This window comes from Nannospalax galili, unplaced genomic scaffold (genome assembly GCF_000622305.1).
Source record: "Nannospalax galili isolate Female #2095 unplaced genomic scaffold, S.galili_v1.0 scaffold265, whole genome shotgun sequence".
NCBI lineage: Eukaryota > Metazoa > Chordata > Mammalia > Rodentia > Spalacidae > Nannospalax > Nannospalax galili.
Genome location: NW_008353747.1, coordinates 786,288 through 809,232, shown reverse-complemented (window position 1 = coordinate 809,232; position 22,945 = coordinate 786,288). Strand labels below are relative to the sequence as shown.

Genomic DNA, 22,945 nt, shown 5'->3' with positions numbered 1-22,945 from the left:
CTTTGATACTGCAGGTTCTAGTTGGGAGATTTGTTTTGTTTTTCTGGTTCTGGGTGGTAGTTGGAACATGAAGAGGAGTGGTCACTGGTGATGGGTATCTTCCTTCCTTCTCCTGTGACAACAAATCTGGGATCAATTATTATATAGTAGAAATTTCCACCAATGGTTCAGGCAATTATATTGCTGTATACTGTTCAAAGTAGAACATAAGGGATTGTGATAGACGGGGGTGTGGTAGAGGGAAGGAAGAGTATCCTGGAAAAGCCAAGAGTGTGAGCAAAGGCAGTGAGTGGAGGCAAGGGAAAGGATGCAAACAGTACTCTGCTCAAGTTGAATCTCAGGGTTCTTCACTCAGCAGTGGCACCTCAGAAGGCACCTGAATGATGTCGGGTGGGAAAGAAGCTTTCATCCATTAGTAATGTCTGCATGGCACAGGAGGGACTGTGACAGCAACCCGCCAAGTGTTTCCATTTCTAGTGGCAGACACCTTCCAAAACAGTGAATAATCCAGTCTAAGTAAAATATAACGGATGGGTGGTGAGATCCTGATAAGATGGCAGGAATCAGACTGCGAAGAGTCGTGAATGCCAAGCTCAAGAGTGAAGGCCTGCCTTTGTAGTCTAAAGAAAACATTTGTGATCAAGTTACAGAGTGCTGAAAGAAACACTGTCATAAATCTGAAAAGTGTCCCAGTTGCTATCCTTCAAGCTGCTGCTGGGGCCTGGTCTATTTCAGCTGTCACCCTCAACACAGGTCTTCTCTAATGCTGCTTCTTGGCACCCAGACAACTTTGAAAGATCCCATTGGTGGTACAGCTGACATTGGCTGGGAGTCCAGTGGCCAAGTACATACACAGAGCTTTTGAAGGGACACAGATGCTTTTGTTTCTCTATTGTACCAAGGAATTCTATCCTAACCTCTCCTCCCTCCCTGGTAAGGTCCCTGGCTCTCCTACCCTCCATCTCCTCACAGTCCTTTCTTCTTCCTTGCAGGGAGGAAACTTGGCAGCCTGAAGCTCACTGAGGCAGGAGGGCCAACATGGGGGGTGGGGGGCATAATAGTCTCATTTCAGGTCCAGAGTTTAAGAACAAATAGGTAGAATATTCAGCTGGGGGATAAGCCAGGCAGAACTAAGATGGGACTGGGAGGCAAGCTCAAGAACATTCCATGAGGCTCAACATGCATATGAAAAAGGTCTTGTTATGAGACCCTGGACTCCTGTCTAGATTTGCAAGGATCTGGCTGGCTGGAATGGGGAGCCTGAGATGTTATGCTGGAGCTGGGGACTCTACTGATATCTCATTGTCCTGATCACCACCTCTTTAGACTAACAGTCTCCTATCAGATCGTCTTTGCAGCCTCTAGAGCTTGTTATGAGGTAGAGTTTGGTCTCTGCTCATGCTTCTTTTCCTTCCCATGTCCCCATCTATCTGTGCCAGGCACACGGCTGACACTGAGGTTGGCAATAGCCCTTCCATGTTGTTTTCCATCTCCCACCAGTCCTGTTGTTTTCTCAGTCCCTTGCTGCATGTGCGGAGAAAGCAATCAGAAGAGTTCCTTTAGCAATTATCTTTCCATACTGAGTCACATAATTTCACTTAATTGCTGGGTAAAAGCTGCTCAGAAAGAGAAGCCACAGTTGATGGTATAGCAACATGCGGTATGATTTCTGATTCCACAGAGCAATGCAGTCTATCAAAATGCCCGGTACCATTGTGAAAATAATTCAGCAATAATCTCTCATTACAAGGCAGAGACTCCAAATGGCATTTGAAATTTCCTTACCCCATGGCATGCCTTCCTCTCCCATCTCCCCTTGCATCACACCTGCTTGCTTTACTGGAGGCTCAGCCCTTGGAAAATGCACCACGGCCTGGTAGGATGCCCTAGAGAGATGAAAACATACCCAGGGGGAACCTTCACAGGGCCACAGAGTACTTGAGCCCCACGGTATAGGCTAACAGGTTACCCCAGGCTGTTGTAAGCTACATGTTAGCCAAAGATGCTGTGAAAAGAGGACTCTCCTGTGTACACAGCATAACCAAGATGTGAAATTTCAGCAGGTCAGGCTGGGATAGAATGAAATAAAGGCTTCTGCCTTTTATTTGGGAAGAACTGAGATCTAATGGGAGATGGACCTGATTCAGTTGCCAGCCAGGAGGAGGGCGGAGCTCAGAACCTATGCCTCAGCTCCCACCTGCTGTATTGATAGGCTGGGGCTAGGAGCAGCTAGCCCTGCAGCAGGAAGGCTAGTCAGTGCTGCAGGGTTCCTAGAGGCAGTGACAAGTGCCAGGGCAGAACAAAGGTCCTATGGGAATGAGGGAGGGCAGGGTAATGCCAGGCAGGAGGAAAGTTACTGACTACTGACTGGCTGCTTTGACTGGAAGATGAGCTTGGATTAAAGAAGCAAGGGGGTGGGGCTGGCTTCCAGGGACAGGGAGAGAGGGAGTCAGTCTAGAAAGATATGAGCCTCTGAGAAGTATGAGCCCAGCCCTGGGCTTTCTGCCACATGGGAACAAATCTGAAGAGGGCTTAAAAGCCCTCAGGCACAGGCCCTTGTCTGAAAGTCCTTACTTAGCAGGCATAGATCAGACCATTCTCCTCATTTCCTTCCTAACAGTAACTTACTAAGGTCTTAGGAATGTTGCCTCTTTGCTAGTACATCTGACCAGCCTGTCTGCCACTGGGCTATGGCAAAGGCCTGTTCCCATCATGCACTGCCCCTCTGTGGGAGGGGAAGAAGCCTTCTGAAGGTCCCTTGTAAGCATGATGCCCATTTTACAAGGAAAAGAAACTGGAGCAGAGAAAAGTGAACAAGGACTGTATTCTATTCCCAGGTCATGGGGGGCGGGGGGCTAGCTCCTCAAGGCAGAGGCCCACAGTGGGTCACCTGAATGTACCAAGGCTCTTTCAAGGACCCACGCCTCCCTGACAGGCAACATTATGCTTGTCCTTCTGTAGTTCAGCAGGCTGAGACTTTGAAACCTACTGGGGGCAGGGGCAGGTGAGCTCACAGGAAAGCAGCCCCCTTTCCCAGCCACACTCTATACATATTTACAGAAGAGAGAAGGTCAGCAGAATGCACAATGCCTGCCAGCTTACCCTGAGTGGGAACTGAGAGCTGTTTGCTTGGGATGGTGATTACAGACCCATGTTGTTGAATAGGTGAGCGTGGGAGTACGGACGGGGTGGGCAATGCAGAGTCAGCCAGTTCATCCCATCCACTTTTGAAGGCCATAGTAAAGGTCAAGTGAGATAGCATGTGAAAGTTTCTCGAACACTGTATAGCCCAGGGACAGTAATATGCAACATTTATCTGGTCCTCACATCATGCCAAGGGTGGCTCTATGCCAGTGGCTTGCACATTTTGACTTATCCAGTCCTTACAACAGTCCTGGAAAGTGGCCATCTCATTACCATTATACTAACAGACCACCTGAGGCCAGGAAGGTCCATCTACTTTCCCAAAGCCCCAGAGCCATAAAGTCCCAGGGACCAGATTTTCAATCCTTAGTGTCCTGGTCCTTGAGTCCCACTTGGAACCATTCAGTCCTCCTGTATCTGCTACTCACAGGCACTGTGCCTCAAGAAAGTAACTTAACTTCCAGGAGCCCTTCCAACTCAGGTCTAGGAAACCAGACAGCATGGCCTTTGAGTGGGTACAGTTGCTATCTGGCTGCCACAGCTTGGGTCTTGTCACTGGCATCTCCTCCTGGGAGGGAGCCTGTTCTCCCTGTCCTCAGCCTCTGGTCTGTTCCCTACAGCCTCTCCCTGGTGGCCAAAAGGAATGAGTAGGGGACTTCAGTGCCTCCTCACTAACCCAGCTGTCATGTCAGAACCAAGGAAAGAAAGGACAGAGAAGTCAGGTGGTGAGATCCAGGGCAGAAGGGATGCAGGCATGTGCGTGCATGCATGCGTGTGAGTGTGTGTGTGTGTGTGTGTGTGTGTGTGTGTGTGTGAGAGAGAGAGAGAGAGAGAGAGAGAGAGAGAGACAGCGGGGAGCACACGCGCACGCGTGTGTGTGTGTGTGTGTGTGTGTGTGTGTGTGTGTGAGAGAGAGAGAGAGAGAGAGAGAGAGAGAGAGAGAGACAGGGGAGTCAACCAGCAGTAGCAGGTGAGAGCTGGCCAAGAGAAAAAAGCTACAAGAGGAGGCCGAGAGAGAGTCCTGATGGGCATCAGGCCATCTGTTCCCAAGGCAGCGGTACCTGCCCTTCCTGAAGTTTAGCTTTGTTAGTGACCGTCCCTGTGCCTTGCCTGGTTGAGGATGAGTTTCATTTCGGCCATTTGCAATGAAGACAGACTGGCATGGAGCCAGGCATAGTGGCACACACCTGTCATCCCAGAATTTAGGAGGTAGAGCAGGAAGATCAAGAGTTCAAGGTCATCCTCAGCTACACAGTGAGTTCAAGACCAACCTCAAAGAGAGAGAGACAGAGACAGTGATGGAGACAGAGACAGAGACACGCATAGAGAGAGATTGGTGTGAAAAACTTGGCACAGCACTAGTTTTTTAAGAATCAAGTATTAGACAGCAGTGTTGCCCTGGCTCTCTTCTCACCTTCCCTCCTGTTCTTCTTTTTCCTGGGAAATGGGGATGAGAAAGGGGGAGCAGGGAATAAGCTCTTGTTACCTCTTCCTTCCTTCTTTTCCTCCTTGCATTATTCTCTAATCACCTGGATGGTTCCAGTGCCCTGCATTGACATTAGGAAGGAAGGGAATGGCCCATGGCTGATACTGGCTCCCTAACCACTGATCAACAGACAGGGCCTCACACAGGTGGCACAGAGAGTATGTGTCTGACTAGGGGAGCCAGAGAACAAGGTCGATGATCATGATGGAAAGACACTCTCACTGAGAGACAAAGAAGCACGACAACCCAGAGACATGACACACAGAGTCCAAAAATCCCAGGGGCAGAGAATTGAGAAAGGGAAGTATCCAGGGAAAAGCAGGAGAGGCAGGCAAATGAAAGAGAGAGAGGCGAGATGGAGCTGAAGCTGGACTCCAGCAGAAACTGCGTTAGAAATCTGGACAGGAAGGACAGAGGGGGAACCCAGGAGAGGTCCAGACTGTGAAGAGAAAGAAAATCTGCTTGGGAGGAAAGCTCACATCTCCACACTATCCTCCTCCCCACAGAGGAGTCTACAGATCATTTGGGAGAGTTTCTGAATCTTAACAACGTTAAGTTTTACAATCCATGAACATGGAGTGCCTTTACATTCATTTGTATATTTTTATTTAAGTTTTTATTTCCCTGGGCCTGCACACTAGACTGCCCAGCTGCTTTTTACCAAGCCCCTGGCTCCCAAGTTACCATGATGTTCCAAAGAGCAGAGAAGGGAAAACACACCTGGGTGGAGCCTGGACACGAAAAGTCAACAGACAGCTGTTGTGCCCAGGAAAGTCATCTTACCTGTTCCCTGGCAGCAGGGCAGTGACAGGAACAGCAGCAAACCTGTGTCACAGAGACCAGGAGCTTGTGGTATCCTAGCCCTCGAGGCCCTTGGGTACCCCTCTAGCCAGCACCACCAATCTTTTCCAAAAGCCCTTCAACAAGACACTGTTTCAGGCAAGGGACTACTTCAATGTTTTACGGAGGGCTGAGGAGAGCCCTGAGATGCACAAGCCGGGCCAAGTAGACTTCCACAAGACCAGGGGGCTGTTCCTAAGGTATACCTGGTCTTTGTACCTCCTTGGGTTCATGTAGTGTGATGGATCAGGAAAAGAGCTCTTATCCTTTAGCCCTGGACCCTCCAGGGTTCCTGGGGCTGAGAAAAGACAAAAGGGCAAGCTATGTTCTGCATGTCTACACCCCACATGCTCCTATTGTCTGCCCATGTTGGCTGAAGGCAACAGTGGTGATCATGATAATGGTAGTAACACCATGTATTTTAAGTTGTCTTATCTGCCAAACAATTTCATAAGTATTAGCTCAAAGAAACATCAAAATGACATGCTATGTTGGTCAATGTGGCCATCTTCCGGGTTAGAAAATGGAAGGTTCAGAATTATATTAATACCCAAAGCCCACAACTAACAGTAGCGTGACTGGGGCTGTCATCTAAGTCTGTTGATTGAAAGTGCTGCACACTTTCTAGCCTTCCTTGCTGTTCTTTGGCAAGTACATAGGGATTGGAGAATATCAGGATGTTCAACATACCAAATCAATCAATCTAACATAGTGAATTAACAAAGTGAAGGGATAAAAAGTCTACATAATCCTGTCAATTAGACACACAAAATAAGGAACAGAAAGAAACTAACTCAACACAATATAATCCATATAGGAGAAACCTACAGGAGACATCAAACCTCAATAGTGAGGGACTGAAGTTTTCCTCCCGTATCAGGAACAAAGCAAGGATGCCCACTTTCACCATTTCTATTCAACATGGTATTAGAAATCCCAGCCAGGACAATTAGAAAGACAAATAAATAAAAGGCAACTAAATTGTAAGAAAAATATCTTGATTCATAGGTGTTATGATCATATATGCAACATACCCTAATATCACACATACACAGTATGTTGATTCAACATAGGAGAATAGAAAGTCAACATATAAAATCCAGGTATGGTGGTACATACCTTTAATCCTAGCAGTCAGGAGGCAGAGGTAGGCGGATCTCTGTGAATTCAAAGCCAGCCTGGTCTACATAGCGAGTTCCAGGTCAGGGTTACATAGTGAGACTGACACTGTTATCCCAGCACAGAAGAGGCAGAGGCAGGTGGATCTCTGTGAGTTTCCGGTCTATACAACAAGTTCCAGGCTAGCCAGGGCTACATAGTGAGACCCCGTTTCAAAAGGGGAGGGGAGGGAAGGGAAGGGAAGGGAAGGGGAAAAGGAAAGGAAGCCCAATCAGAAATGGAAACTGAGGAAGCAACTCCATTGTAACAGCATCAAAAAGAATGAAGCACTTAAAAACTAACCAAGTAAGTGAAAACTCATACAATGGATTCTATTAAATATTTCTTAAAGAAATAAAAATACATAAATGAATGTAAAGGCACCACATGTTCATGGATTGGAAAACTTAACATTGTTAAGATGTCAGAACTATCCCAACTGATCTGTAGATTCAATGCAGTTCCTATAAAAAGCCCAGTTCCCTTCACTGACATCCTAAGATTCATATGGAATCTCAGGGGACCTGAAAAAGCAAAGAACCCTGAAAAATAACAAGGCTGGAAGACTCACATAACTTACAGCAAAGCTACACTAATCAAAACTGTAGGATACCAGCACAAGGACTGATAAAAGGGCTGGGGGATGGCTTCAGGTTCAAGAGCCTGACTTCAGTCCCTAGAAGCCACATAGAAATGGGATGCATGATGACATTTGTAATTTCAGTGATGGGGAGACAGACAGGAAGATCCCTCAGGCTTGCTTGCCAGCTATCTGGCCTGGATTAATTTGTGAGCCTTAGGCCAATGAGACCGCATCTCAAAGGAGGTGAATAGCCTTCCTCAGGATGATACCTGGGATTGTCCTCTGTATATATCCTCTCTACACACATGCATACACACATGTGAACCCCAATATACACTCACACACATTTTTAAAAAGACTGATATAAAAGATGAACAGAATCTTCTGGAAATAAATACTGATATATGATTAAAAGATTTCTTTTAAAAGGTGCATAATTCAATAGAGAAAAGACAGCCCTTTTCAACAAATGGCAATGGGAAAGCATATCTACAGACAAAAGAGCAAAACATCATCATATAAACCAACTCAAAGGGATGAGTATAGAGACTTAAAACTATAAAACTCTTAGAAGAAAATATGGAAAAAGCTTCATGACCTTGGATTTAGCAATGTCTTCTTAAACATGACACTAAAGGTGTGCACAACAAAAGGGAAAACAGTTAAGCTGAACTTTTCAGAAATGGGGAGAAGTTGGAACCACTGTGTAGCACTGGTCAGAATGCAAATCAGCGCAACTGCTGCAGAAAGCAGTATGATTGCTTCCAAGAATATGTTTTAAAAATAAAATTACTGGCCAGGTGCGGTGGCACATGCCTTTAGTCCCAGCACTTGGGAGGCAGAGGCAGGCGGATCTCTGAGTTCGAGGCCAGCCTGGTCTACAAAAAGAAAAATTACTGGGCCAGTGATATGGCTCAGTGGGTAAAGGCACCTGCTGCCAAGTCTGAGGACCTGAGTTTGATCCCTGGCCTGGGACCCACATGGTGGAAGGAGAGAACGGAGTCTGGCAAGTTGTCCTGTGATTTCCATACATATGCTGTGGTACAGGCACATGCACACACATGCACGCGTGCACACACACACACACAAATAAATAAATGTAAAAAAAACCTAAAAATAAATAAATCAAATCCTCATATAATCCACCAATTCTATTTCTTGATGTATGCCCATAATAATTGAAAATGGGGTTTAAAGAGATATTTGCACACTCACATTCAAAGGGGCAGTATTCATAATAGCTAAAGCCCAGAAGCAACATGTATTCATCCATGGATGAATAAACAACATATGGCATTTGTGTACAGTGGCACATTAATCCTTTAAAAGGAAGGAAAACTAGTCACTGTGGAGCATGCCTGTAACCTAGCTACTTTGGACACTGACACAGAAGGAACACAAGTTCAAGGACAGCCTAGCCTATATAGCCAAACCTCATCACCGAAAGGTAGGGTGTGCATTCTGACATTAGCTATAACATAGAAGAACACTGAAGACATTATGCTAAGTGGAAAAATACCAAATCTTGCAGGACTCTCCTTATACAATGAATTAAGAACAGCCAAAATCATGGAAGCTGGAAGGAGGAGCTGTGCTTTTAAGATGAAAGATTCAAGAGTTTTGAAGACAGATGGTGGAAATGATTGTACAATAATGTGAATGCATTTCATGCCATTGAACTGTATGTTTAACAATGTTTTACAAGAAAAATTTTATGTTATATGTATTTTACCATATTCAACAAAAAGTGGGATGAGCTGAGAAGTGGCTCAGTGAGCAAAACTCTTGCCTGAGGACTCTGGATCTTTAGGGTCCACATAATGACACAGTAGTCAAGTCTCTAATCCTAGCACCCCCATGGTGAGATAGAGGGCAGAGACAGAATCCCCAGAAGTTCACAGGATGGTTAGCCTGGTGTATGTAGTGGTGTCTAAGACACCCTGTCTCAAGGTTGAAGGTAAGACATCTGAAATTGTGCTCTGACCTACACATGTACACCACGGCACATGCGTCTCAAGGTTGAAGGTAAGACATCTGAAATTGTGCTCTGACCTACACATGTACACCACGGACACACACACACACACACACACACACACACACACACACACCCCACACTAAGATAAAAACAAATGAAGACGGGGGTATAACGGATGAAAAAAAATGTCAACCTGGACTCACAACCAAACTAGACTCCTTTGATGAGAAAGAGCTCATACCTGGACCAGCTCAAAATATATCTTTCAGAACTTTGACATGCATTATGCCTTTAAAAAAATTCCTTTCAGAGAAAGTTTATCCACTAGGGTCTAGTCAGCCTATATGAAGGACATCCGGGAACATTAACTTGACTTGATAGGTCTTACTTAACATAAGTGATAGAATGCATGAAATACAGTGGGGGGGCTATGGGAGGGTACTGATGGGGAAGATGGTGTAAAGATGATTAAGATGTTGTGTATGAAATATACAAAAATTCAAGAAAAATTATACAAAAGAAAAAACTAACCATTACATCTACCAAATGAAGTTATGACTATTTTTGTGGTCCGTTCCTCTCCCATATTTTCATGTATATTTGTATTATAAAAATGTCCAGAGAATTCCTCTTATGATTAACTTATTTTAAGATGCTCGACTAACAGTAATTCTACCTGTGTCTAGTCATCATCTCAGAGTTGGAAGCTAGAAAATTCTACTGTGTCTGAGATAGTATGTATCATTGGTCCTGATAAAATATAACTAATTTTATCTACCAAGGATATTGAGGGGAATGTATTAAATTGTGTAACATGAAATTAAATTATGATGGTGCTGTAGAGATGGCTCAGTGGTTAGAAGCACTGGTTGCTCTTGCAGAGGACCTGGGTTTGAGTCCCAGTAGCCACATGGTGGCTAACAACCCTCTGTAACTCCAGTTCCAGGGGATCCGATGCCCTCTTCTGATCTCTGAGGGCACTGCAGGAAACGGGTTCACTTACATACATATAGGCAATACACTTATACACGTAAAATAAAAATAACAAATAAAAATTGCAATTAAATTAGGAAATAAATTATGTACAAAAATTCCTTTCAGTTGCCAGCACCCACATGGTGGATAATAACTGTCCATGACTCCAGTTACAGGGAATCTGATCCCCTCTCTGACCTCCACGGGCATTGCACAACGTAAGTGCCCTTACATGCATGCAGGCAAAACACTCATGCACATAAAATAAAAAGAAAGTTTAAAATTCCTTTCACATTATTCCCAGCTTTGTTCTGCTAACTGTGACTGTCGCTGGGACCCCAGAGATCTGTTAGGAGAAAGGGGCTGGCAGGTCTGCCAGGCATCGCTGGGCTGGCCCCCAACTGCATAGTTCTGCCCCATCATCTTTCAGCTGAGCTTCAGCATGGGCACAGCCCACTCTCCTCCCTCCAGCCTCTGCTTCACAGCAGCTGTGAGCACCCTGCTGCTCTCTACCCAGCTGAGCCAGTGAGCTTGTGCTGGAGCTGGATGGTGTCCCTGACCAGTTGGGATCCTGTGCATTGCAGGTCACTCAGCCCAGCAGATGCCAACAAAACTAGCAGACCAGCAACTGGCAGCCTTCCACAAGTAAGCTGCAAAGCTGCCGATCACCACATGTCCAGTCTGGCTAAAATTTTAGGATATGGAACTGAAATAAGGATGTGTGCCCCCACAATACTGTCCTAAGGACAGACTTTTAAAGTCAATGCATCCTTCTTGTGAAGGAGAAATACCCCTGACGCTATCAATCCTTGGTCTGAGTTACTTGTTCAGATATCTTCCACATTGAGTGACATGCCTGCCTTTAGATGGAGAGTTTCACAGGGAGTTCCTGTGGAAGAAGCTGCAATTTTGTAAAGAATGGCATCCCATCCTTCCAGGAACCACTGCTACCTACTGCTGTCTGGGCACCTTACTCATCACGAAGGGTCCTGTACCAAGCAAGAGAGATGCAGTCTCTGGCTGACAGAGCTATGGTCTAACCATGTTCCCAGGCTTCCCTTTCCCTCTCAACCTCCAGCCTGGTTCTGTGGCTAAGTTACACCCACCTTGAGCATAACAACTCTTTAATCTGGCCCTCTGGCAGCCTGCCTCACCCTCTGCAGCCACTTTGTACATCTTAAACCTTTTTTCTACCACTTGATCCTGGACACAGATTTCTGCATGACCAACCCTCCTTAAGGTAATTTCTGATTGTTTCTCTCTTCTGTTAGTTACTTTTCCTATTACTGTGGCAAAATGCCTGACAAAGCAACTTAAGGGAGGAAGGGCTTATTTGGGTTCAAATTTTGAGAGTATAGCTCATCATGGTGGAGAAGGCATAGTGGTAAGAGCATGAGAGGGCTGGTCTTATGTCCACACTCAGGAAACAGACATGCACGCTGCTGCTCAGGTCACTTTCTTTTCACTCAGGTCCAGGACCCCAGCCATGAGGCTAACAATTTAGGATCAGTTCTCTCTCTGTCCCCCCACCCCCGGTATGTGTGTTAGGCCAGGCTAGCCTCAAGCTCTAAGATCCTCCTGTCTCCACCTCCCAGGATTACAGGTGTGCACCACCACACCCAGCCATGCTCTCTTTGTTAGTTCTATCTGAAAAGTCTCTGTACATCCCTCAACTTGCAAGACCTGGCATGGTGAAACAGCTGGAGAGCAGTTTGATGGGTTTGGTATGTCTGCCTCAGGAGTGGAGGGAGCCTAGCTCTAATTATGGGTGCCAGGACCGTGCTGCAGGGGCACAGAACGATGGGAACCCAATGCTGTCAGCATCAACGGCAACAAATCACATCAATGGTACAAACCCATTACATGACATGATGATGATCTTCCTTCCCCAAAGCCATGCCCCAGTCTAATCATGGGAAAACAGTAAAAAATCCCAGGAGCAGGGCATCCTATCGTAGCCTGGCCAGTCTCCCTTACCATAGTCACAGTCATCAAAACAAGGAGGCATTGTCATAGCCAAGAGGAGTCACAACAACTAAATGTAATATAGTATCCAAGAGGTGGGAGCCTGGAAAGGGGACCTTAGGTAAACCTAGGGAAATCTGTAAAGTGTCAGCTTTAGTTGATAATGTATCAACAGTGGCTAGAGAGTTGGAACAAATGTTCCATATTGTGATATCTGGGTGACAGAAGAAACTGTGTGCAAAAGGTGGTACTGAGCTCTGCACTGTCTGCCCCAGTTTTCTGTAAATCTGAAATTGGTCTAAAAAAAATAGTCTGTTCCTAACTGAATTTGAATATTCAGTTTAAAAAAACCAAATCAACCACTCATGCGTAGCCATCATTCTCCCATCAGCTCATTTTCCTGACACAGTGCAGAACACAGGCCTGTCCAGGTGTCCCATGCCACATGCTTCTATAACAGGTGGGGCAGCTCTGGGTCACAGCCACAGAGCCAAGAGCCAGCCAAGGCTTTTAATGCTGCCTCTTAGAACAAGCATTTTTGGTTTGGACCAGAGGCCACTGATGGATCTATGGTCTCTAGAAGACAAAGCTGCAATCTCTTCACTTGACCTGTATTTTAACTACCCATCAAATAAACAATTAAACATCAATTATTCTGCTTAAGAGCCTAGTTTGAAACGATTGTCACCCCCCACCCCACATTCCAGAGAGAGCTGATAAGATGAACTCAAGGCCTGGTAAGGGGAAGGAGAGAACAGAGGGTGGTGGCATTCTAACAGACCTAGTATTCCAATGGCTCAGGACACTTTGTTCTAAAGCTCTTTGTACTGTCCAAAAGGTGGTTGGACAGCCTAGGAACAGGGCAGTGATTCCCCTTATCCCCAACCCCCCACATCTGCTCCAAGATCATTGTGGCTGCCACATCCTCAAGTAGCCCCTTTGGTCTCTAGTCATAGGGCCTTAATGACTGGCAGGGACTCCTACGGTAGGCCAATGACTAGGGTTCTTTCCCACCATCCTTCCTTCATGGAAGAGGGGGATACTCTCAGGGCCCCAAGATTCAAAGCTGTTTCTCTAGAGTCCAGACCCAAACCTGCCTGGCTATGCAGGATAGGGCCAGAGGCCAAACCTCTACACAGCAGGGCATTTGTTACTTTAACCTGAAGTTGCCTTTAAGCTTTAACCTGGAGTTACTTCTGGGAGAGAGAAACTTGGTCAAAGGAAGCAAAAACCAGAGGATGGAAAGGGTAGACCAGGAAGAGAAACCAGGCATCTTCCTCAGAAAGGGAAACACACCACAAATTCCAAACCCAGGCCTGATTTCTAGGAGCCTCTGGAAAAACTCCAAGAGGGCCTGGGGCCTGGGGATACTTCACTGTCACTGTCCATTGAGACAGTCTTGATGGTGCCAGTCCAGCCATTCCCCATGATAACTGCACTCATCAGGGTGGTGTGGCCAGTTCCCACACAAGTGGTTGGCATGAGCTGTCCATTGTGAGTCAAGCCTTCTACCCAAGAGCACAGGGTCTGGGGACACTGCCAGTCCCAGAGCAACTGTGTCTAGGCCCAGAATGCCTGGATGGCTGGCAGCATTGCACAGAAGCCATGGACTGGGTGGGTGTGACCCAGCCAGGCCAGACAGGTCACCTCCCCCTATACACTGCTGACAAAGGCCCATTCACAGAGGCCAGAAGAGTAGTCTCAGTAGCAGAGATAGAAACTCACAGCTGCCAGGCCAAGGGCCCAGAGGCCAGGCCCATGCCATCCTACCCACAGGCAGACCACATGCCAGGGGCTGGGCCATTCTTCCTCTGCTGGCTACCCACTTCTTTGAAAGCACAGCTCTGGCCCATGTATTTCCGCCTACAGAGTACTTTGTTTTTTGCATGGGTTCATATCCTCTCCCAGGGTTGGGAAGAACAAAGAAAGGTCCCTTGAGTCTGGATACCTGGAAATCTGCCTTAGCTCTGGGGGCGGGGGGGTTCAGCTAAAAGCATTGTGGGGCGGGGTAAGGAGCTTTTGCTCTGACCCTATTTGCCTGTTTCAGGAAACATACTGTTGCTGTCTTTCTCACTTTACACCTGTCTCATTCCAACAATGAGAAAGCCCATATCTCTTCTGTCTCTTCTGTGTATTGCCACCACCCCCCCATCCCCTGGTGCACGTGTGCTGTCTCATTCCAACAGTGAGAAAGCCCATATCTCTTCTGTCTCTTCTGTGTATTGCCACCACCCCCCCATCCCCTGGTGTGCACGTGTGTGTGCACGTGTGTGTGTGTGTGTGTGTGTGTGTGTGTGTCCGTCCAGCAAACTATAAATGCCTTAGGCCGTAGGCACATGCCAAGCACCTCTGGATCCCCAACAACTGAGCACAGTAGCTGGTCTACAAATGTTGATTAGTTAATTAATTAATAGACATTTCAGCATCACTGTCTCTTTAAAACATAATCCAAGCTAAGCTGAGAACACCTGAGGCTCTCACATTTTAGGCATTTAAAGCATTTTGAGGCATTTCAGCACACTCCCTCCGACTAATCCCTCACTTCCTCATCTTTGCCATCTGGGTCTCATCAAACCCCAAAGTGAGACAATGAATCAGTTTCTCTCCGTTGACTTCAGCTTTTCAGCATCTCCCAGACAAAGGAGGAGGCTTTCCGAGACCATACATGGGAAGAAGGACACCTTAGGAACTGGTTCCAGGAATGAGGGCACAGATTCAACGCTTCTCATGCGGAAGGACTCTGCCAACATACATTCAACTCACTTGGGCTCCCTGGGCTTCCTCCATGTGGCTTTGCCTTCTAAGAGTCAAGAGGGGTGGAGGGAGGAAGCATGTTTGCAAGCAGCTGAAATGTTGACTAGGAATTAGAAAATGCTACTTGGGGGTGGCTGGAGAGATGGCTCAGTTGTTAAGAGCACTTGCTTGTTCTTGCAGAGGACCCGGGTTGGATTTCCAGCACACACATGGCAGCTAACAACTGTCTGTAACTCCAGTTCCAGGGGATCCAATGCCCTCTTCTGACTAACCTCTGTGGGCATTGCACAAAACAGGTGCATTTACACACATGCAGGCAATACATTCATACACATATAATAAAAATAATAAAAAAAGAAAAGGCTACTTGGCAGAATGAGTACTTGGGAGAAAGCTTGAAGGACGACGTAACAACAGTGATGTCATTCCAATGACAATAAGATAAGAATTCCCATTAACTTTGTTTAACTGCTTTACAGAGCTCACCCCAATCAATCCCCATGTTCATTTGACACATATGACAATGGGGTCTTGGAAAAGTTAGGAAAATGGAAAGCTCAAAACTTAAGTTCATGGGTCTACATAGGCTGCCACCCTCTGCCCCACAATCAGGAACAGCACACTCTAGCAGGCCCTGAGCAGAGGGAAAAACACAGGGCTTGGGATGGGCATTTGGAAGCATCTGCAGAGACAGCTGAAGCTAGACTAGGGAGGGCCTGGAGGGTAGGATGACATACCTGTCATTACTCAATGGTGGAGAAGCACACATGGGAGCTTTGACAGCACTAGACTGGAGCTGCAGGTAAACAGATCTGGCTGAGAGGATAGAATTTAATGGGCCATCACAAGGGTGAGAGACTGCTGCTGGGCAAGGTGAGAAGGTGTGCAGAAAGGTGGGAGCACCTGCCTATGTGTCAGGGATGGAAGATTATGTATGTGTGAGGAAGGAAGTGTGCAATCAAGTGTGAGCGCACTTATGTATGAGTTGAGGAGCCATTCTGTGGACGAAGAAGGACGCAAAGGGGGTTCAGCATCTTCCTGATGGAAGGTAGATAGGCACGGTGAGGGACAAGCCAAATCATTTGATCTGCCTGAGCAGGAGGGCACTGGGGAATAAGAAAGAATCACTCCACAGCTCTACAGGTTTCTAAGAGCCTGTCATATTAAAGGGACTCAGCATTTGTTAAAAGGATGAATGAATGAATGAATGAATGAATGAATGGAGTGAGTGAATTGGAGGCTGCGGCCTCTGGTCTCTCAACCTAGGCCTGGTGTTGCCCTCTAGCTGTGTGTGGTGAGAGGTCACTGTAATTCCAAATAGACTCCTCCCTAGTCTCCTCTCTGCTCAAGTTAGGAATTCTCAGCTAGACAGCCATTCTCAGTCATAATTTGGTCCCTGGGGCCCAGCCCTTTTCCTGCTCTCCCCATATGTCTTTGTGACAAAAATTTTCCTGTTATTTCCAAGCTGGCTTCATATTTCCCAGGTCAGAACCTCTCTCCACTCCATTTCAAAACAAAGATACTGGTAAATAGATACCAAGCTTTTGCCTCAGCCAGAGATACCAGACTTTTTGTCAGGGACAGAGAGCGAAGATGGCTGATCCCCATAAACTCTCCAGCCAAACCTCTCCACACCAGAGGTCTTCAGAGACTCACTAATGCTGGTCCTGGTCTCATACTCTGCAGATGTGAGACAAGGTCTCCCTGTAACTGAAGATGGCCTGGAACTCCCTATGCAGACCAAGTTGACCTGCCTCTGCCTCCCAAGGGCTGAACTGAAAGGCATGTGCCACTATGCCCAGCTGGATGTGACTCTTTAAAGATTACACCCAGCCCCATGTGTGCCCAAGCAGAACACACAGGTGACTTTTTCCCAAAGGCCCCCCCCCCCCCCGCCCAGCCCATGAGAAGTATACCAGCCTTAGATTCTCAGATACTGCCTGGATGACAATGAAAGAAGAGCTTTCTCCAGAGTGGCCAGGCCATCCCTTTCCAACTCAGTACAGCACTGTGAAATAATGAGAACACTTTGGTACCTGCAGAGAAAAGCAATCTCTTTCAACATTGTAGAATCCACATGTATTCAGAGAAAGGATGTGGCTTAGAGATCATGACTAAATCTCCCATGGGCAGACACGGAAACAGGTCTAAGATCTTGGAGGCCTTGGGTTACTTGAGCACAGACTAAGCCATTTTTAGATTGCACCAAGGGACCTGTGCTGCATCCAAAAGGGTATTTATGGAATAAATGCATTTGCCCTTGGAAGCACAGAGCTCAGGGCCAGATCAGGAGCCGGAACCAGGCTTTTTGTGATCCCCAGGCTCTGTCTCCTGGGGGTGTACACATTTCCAGGGCACTCTGGTGGGAGGTGATGAGTGATTTGTTAGAGAGTCCTAGGGGCTGCCTGGGCACTGTCTGCACCCAGATGGCAGCTGACTGTGTCCAACAGGAAGAGGGAAGGGAGTCTGTGCTCTGGTTTATGGTGAGATTTAGGTGGGTGATTTTCCCAAAGTTTGTGGGAGGGAAGGTGCCAGGGTCCAGGAAACTGCTCCTTTTCCCCTCTCCTTACCACATCCTGTAGCCTCACTCTCCAAGAAAACATAATATGGCAGGTGCCTCTATCATCCATACCTGCTAAGGGACCCTCACTTTAGAAGGAGCATCTCAATTTCCAAAGGATTGATGGCCACAAAGAAGGCAAGAGTTTTAGCCCAGATAGTGTAGGATTTGACACCCTGAGAAATCAGGCCTCAGCTAATACTGGCTGTGAGGCCTTGGAGCCTCAGTTTCCCCATCTATGTCCTGGCCTGATACTTCCTCGGGCTTCTGCAACTCTGAGGTCAGGGACTGTGGCTCCCACTTCACTATCATGTTCCCAGCAGTTAACAATAATAGGTACTTAAAACTATTTGCTAACTGACTGAACAAAATGCATTCTCCATCAGTCCAAAGATCAAATGGAACCTGAAGGGAAACTCTCCCTCAGGCCTCTGCCTCTGAGGACCATAGGAGCTTCAAGTCTTAGATGTGTCCTGGCAATCCAGCGGTCCTTGGTGAAGCAGCCTCCTCTCCCAGATGCACAGATCTGACTGGAGGAGGCAAGCAAGAAGCAGGAAAACATGACTTGGGGAGAGGGACCTGAACCCCACACAGGAGCTAAGTACCCTGACTTCTACCTCCTTGGTTCCTCTCCTGTCAGTTCTCTGACTTCCCTCTGTTCCTTGTCTCTTCTTTCTGCCCTCGTGTGCTCTTCCCTCCTCTAATCAGGAAGGACTGTTGGGAGTCAGGGAAGGGAGAAAGTAACATGGAGAGATTTAAATTCACGTTTGTGCCCAGTCTCTTGAGTCTGACACCTAGGAGAGGGATCTCTTTGTTAAAAGGGACTGGAAACCTTTCCCTTCGCCTTTTCCTGCAAGGTCTTCGGGAGATGTCAGAGGTTTCCTTCTGGGCTTCTACATCTTCTTCTACATACTCTTGGCATCCAGGATAAGACTGGGCAGGAAGGAAACTGTCCTTTCTCTGCTTAGCCTCACCCAGCCTGGAGTGTGTGTGTGCACATGCATGTGTATGAATGTGTTTTGGGAACTGATGGTATGTATTACTGTTGGGGTGTGTGTAAGCATACATACAATGTGAGGGTGGAATATAAATGAAGCATTTTAGGTGGTATGCATATGGTGTGGTGTTCATGTGGGGTGTGTGTGGTGTGGTATATATGTCATCTACTTGGTATGTGTGAGGTATACTCGATGTGTTTGTGGTGCGGTATGTATCATTTGATGTACTTGGTGTGTGTCTGGCATGGTATGTATAAGGTACACTTGGTGTGTGCGATGTAGCATATATGAGGTGTACTTGACATATTTGTGGGGTGGTGTGAATCATTTGGTGTACCTGGTGTGTGTCTGGTGTGTGCAAAGTGTACTTTGTGTGCATGTGATATAACTATGTATGATACATGCATGTGGAGTGTACTACTGGACTGTGTAGAAGGAGTATGGGGAGCAGAGCTACGATTATAGCATGTGTGTAATGTGGTTTGTGTGCTTGTGTTTATGATGCATGTGATGATGGGTGGGGTAAAGGGCCAGGCAGTTTGGAGTGGGAACCAGACATCCAGGATGTCCTCCCTTAGAAGCCAAGGGTAACCAGTATCTAGGCAACCATATTGGGGGGAGGGGAGGCAATCGGAGGTGAGGAATGGGCAGAAAAAGGAGGGAGACTGAGAACTGGAGGGGTTTCCATGGCAACTATGAGGCAGGTCACGTGCAAAAGGCCAAGTCGCAAAACAGACACACACATTCACACATCCACAGTATGAGGGCAGCAAGGGGGCCCCTCAAAGTGGGGATCCTTTCATAAAGGGCCTGGTATGCCCACTGGTCCCCTATAAAGCTGGAAATCCCAGCTCAAGCTGGGCGGGAAGCCAGGACAGACAAAGGAAAAAGACACGGCCACACTGGTGAGGTGAAGCTCAAGCAGCCACTGCCCCCGGGGTCTGGAGGCTGGAAGGGGCCTGGGTAGGCCCATGTTTCCAACTTGACTGCTTCAACACTTGTCTGAGCTGGAGCAGGCAGTGGGAGACCCAGGCTGCTCAGCCAACTCTACAGGAAAGCCTATGCTGACACAAAGCGGGAGGCTCCAGCAGCCCTGCTGGGGAACGGTGGGGAAGGGGACTAGGGGTCCTGGAAAGAAAATAAGGTTGGACAGACCAGGAGAAGGAGACGAGGAAATTCTGACGAATCTCCACGCCCTGGAACCCCAACGCCTTCTCTACCGCCCCTCTCCACTCCTCAGCCCACGCCCCCACCCCGTAATCACCAGGCCAGCAAGTTCCATTTTGCGTAGCTCCAGTGACCACACACCCACATCCAACCACACTCCCGGGTCCCCAAATCCCTCTCAGTGTCCCCAGCTTCCGAGTAACAAAGGGAAACTCCCCTGATAAAGGGTGGGAGCGGCCATCTCTCCTTCTCCTGGAGCCCCAGCCTCCAGAGCAGTTCTCAGCCAGCAGCATCGCCCCCACCGCCAGAGCCTGCGCACCCCTCCGGGCACCCTTGGCCTTCGCATACCCAACTCCTTGTTTACATCCCCAAAGCCGTTTCCCGCCGCCTGAATGGGGACCCAGGCACACACCCACTGAAACAGGCTCGGTGGCTCCAGGCGCTCAGGGAACCGGTCCCCACCCGAGCCACTTCCCCGCAGAAGGGGCCAACTTTGCCCACCTCCCCCGGAGCTCACCTGCACCGCGAGTCCCCTCCGAGTGGATCCCAGGAGGATGTGCTGAGTCCGGAATAGCCGGGAGTGGCGGGCTGGGGGCAGGGTGGTGGGCGCGGCTTGCGGCTTTCCCGCCTCCAGGCTGCTCCGGGCGGGAGGGCTGGGCTCCCGGGTCGCTGGAACAGCTGGTTTCTGGGAAGCGTCTCCGCCCGGACCCGGTGCTGTCTCGCGCGCCCTCCTCTCCGGGAGCTGCTCGAAGCAACAGGAGACGCGCACGGAGGAGGAGGCGCCGAGCACAGGAGCAGATTTGCCTGCAGCTGTTGCTTTTCGATTTTCCTCCTCTGGCGAGGGTGGGAAGGGAGCCAGACAAGCACCACGACGGGGATGGTGTCTTTTCCGAAATAGTAAACTCATGGAGGGCTGGAGGGAGGCAGGGAATAGAAGAAAGCAACCCAGCATCACCCATTGATAACCCAACCTTCATTGGGTGCGTTGGCAATTAGAATGAATGGGGTCTTGGGAGCGCAGGAGTCAGCGCTGAATGTCATTATCGTTCTCAAATGGAGCTAAGTGGTACTGGGGAACAAGACCCTCACCTGAACCATAGCTTTGCTACCCAGGAACCCCTTTTCAGGACACCACCTTCATCTCCGACCCTACCTGAAGGATGTAAGAGTGGCAGTCCTCAGCCTACTCCTCAACAGTCAAATTCTTCGAGATGACAAATGAACTTGAAGATTCACATCCTAAGTCTGCAACCCTACCTTAGCATGACCTTGAACACTCATATCTGGAACATTTCTCACCTGGGAAGGGGGAGATGGGAATAACTCCCAGCCAGTGCTGGACTCACTAGCTCTAAATACTGGAGGAGGAGCTTGCAGGAAGGGACAGAGGCCAGGCAGTGGCAGAACCCCAAGGCCAGCCACCCTATCAGGTTGGTAGCCAGAAAGTCCTGCTGTGAGGGAGGCTGCTTTGCTCAGCTGAAGTGTGTGCTGGAGTTGGCAAGGAGAGAGGCTGATCGTCTAGTCCTAGCTGTGGCCACAAGGATTTCTCATCAACTCCTAACCCCTAAACCCCAAAATAGCGGGTAGTGTTAACAAGAACCTTAACCCTGCCTCTCTAGCACCCCAGCTCCAGGCCTGTTTCTCATTTTGAAATGAAAGAGGGGAACTAGATTGTTCTAGGGTCCCTTCAACTTTGACCCTAGATGACTGAATTATTTTAATGAATGATCAGGACTCAAAATCCCAAGACAAGAAATAGACATGAATTCAAGAAGGCCTTGAAGCTGGTTAGAAAAGCCATGAATGGATCTGAGAAGGATCTGAGTTACCCCCTGTAAGGAGAGTCTGAGGAGGACAGCTTGAACCCTTGAGCACAGGACCCTGAGCTGAAAGGACTGCACCCCGGCCCAGTCCCAAAGTCCTTTGGGTTCCTTTGATGAAGGCCCTATCATCAAAGTCTGGCTCTAATCTTGCCCAGCCACGTGGCTAGGGACAGCCACTTAACCATTCTATTCCTGTCTTTTCCTCTATAAGCTGAAGGCTGACTGTAAGCCCCTGTCCTTTTCCATTCTCTCTGGGTCAGAGAGATGAAACCTCATTACTCGCTAGTATGGTGGCTTGGACAAGTAGTTGGGTCCCTCCCTCCCTATGCCCTTGAGTTCTGCCATTTGGAGACCTCTCAGTTGGTTTTTGGAGCCACTATTGGATAATAGATTTCAGGCTTGGGCTTTCAAGCCTGTCTGGGAAAGGACAGGACAATAGGCTAGAACTCCAAAGCTGAACCACCTGTTGGTACAGTCCGTTTGTTGCCAAAGAATTCCAGAGTGTTTGGCCAAGCTACTTCCCAGGCCCCTGCCTGATGCTGCTGACAGCCCTGACTACAGAGGGTTGTAAGAACCAAGTCTCTGTGAGGAATGGTTGGGGCTTGCCTCTCAAATAGCACTTCTTCCTGTTTATCCAGGTGGAATTTGGGGTGTTGCTGCTACAAAGCAGCACACAGACTTGCTCTAGGAGAGTCATACCCCCATTCTGGTGGGGGAAGGCATCTGCTTCCTGTGATAAACATGGCCAGGGGTTAGAAGAGGTCACCAGCAGCCCCACTCTCAATACTCTCCCAGATGTGAGGAGCAACTCTTCCCTGAGCCCTGGGTCAAAATCATCATACAATAGGGGAAGGAAAGGTGTTGTCCCTTATGGCTAATGGGTGAGATAGGTATTTATCAAACGCTCCCTTGGTTCAGAGCCCTGTGGATGTAACGTTTGCAAAGCAAGATGGAGAGTTAGAGTGTTAAGATGAGGTGAAAGAGACAAGAAGTGAGGTGTCAGGCAGGGTTGGGAAATGATTCCAATACAGGAACAGAAGCCACATGTGTAAAGAGCCTGAGGCATGAGGGACATGGTGTGAGTTTCTCCTAGTGTGGTTGTGAGCAGAGGAAATGCTGGGGAAGGAGGCAGGTGCCAGGCTAGGAAGCTGGGCAGTTCCTGGGGGATTTCTAGTTTTCATCTTCAGGGCAATGGAAAGCCACTGAGGACATAAGAGAACTGTTGTGAGCAAGAATTAAGGAGAGGCTCTCAGATGTTCCTGAGGAATCTGCAGTCAAGATTTGGGAGGGGGTGGAGGGGCTACAGAAAGAACACCAAGAATGGGCTTGGATCCCTGATTTAAAAATTGCTTCTCTAGAAGCCCAAGGAACAGAGATAGCTGGGGGCTAGACTGCACAGCCAGAGTGGGAGGCAGATAAGAAAAAACAGAAATGGTTTCTGAACTCGGAGGGCACACAAGTGTATGTGTACATGCACACATACACGCAACACCACTGTACACACAACACACATA

The 22,945-nt window shown here is 48.0% G+C and overlaps 1 protein-coding gene across 3 annotated transcripts in view; it reads right to left on the bottom strand.

The window, feature by feature from the left end:
* LOC103748309 (FXYD domain-containing ion transport regulator 6) overlaps positions 1-20,304 on the bottom strand; it is a 45,795-nt gene extending 25,491 nt beyond the window's left edge. For 2 of the 3 annotated variants that reach the window (XM_008850907.3, XM_029554964.1), the window contains exon 1: positions 20,126-20,251. The gene's annotated coding sequence lies outside the window, so the exon portion shown is untranslated. Of the gene's footprint in view, positions 1-20,125 lie in introns of all 3 variants that reach the window. The other variant, XM_008850908.3, reaches the window with a different exon arrangement.
* Positions 20,305-22,945: the final 2,641 nt, after the last annotated feature.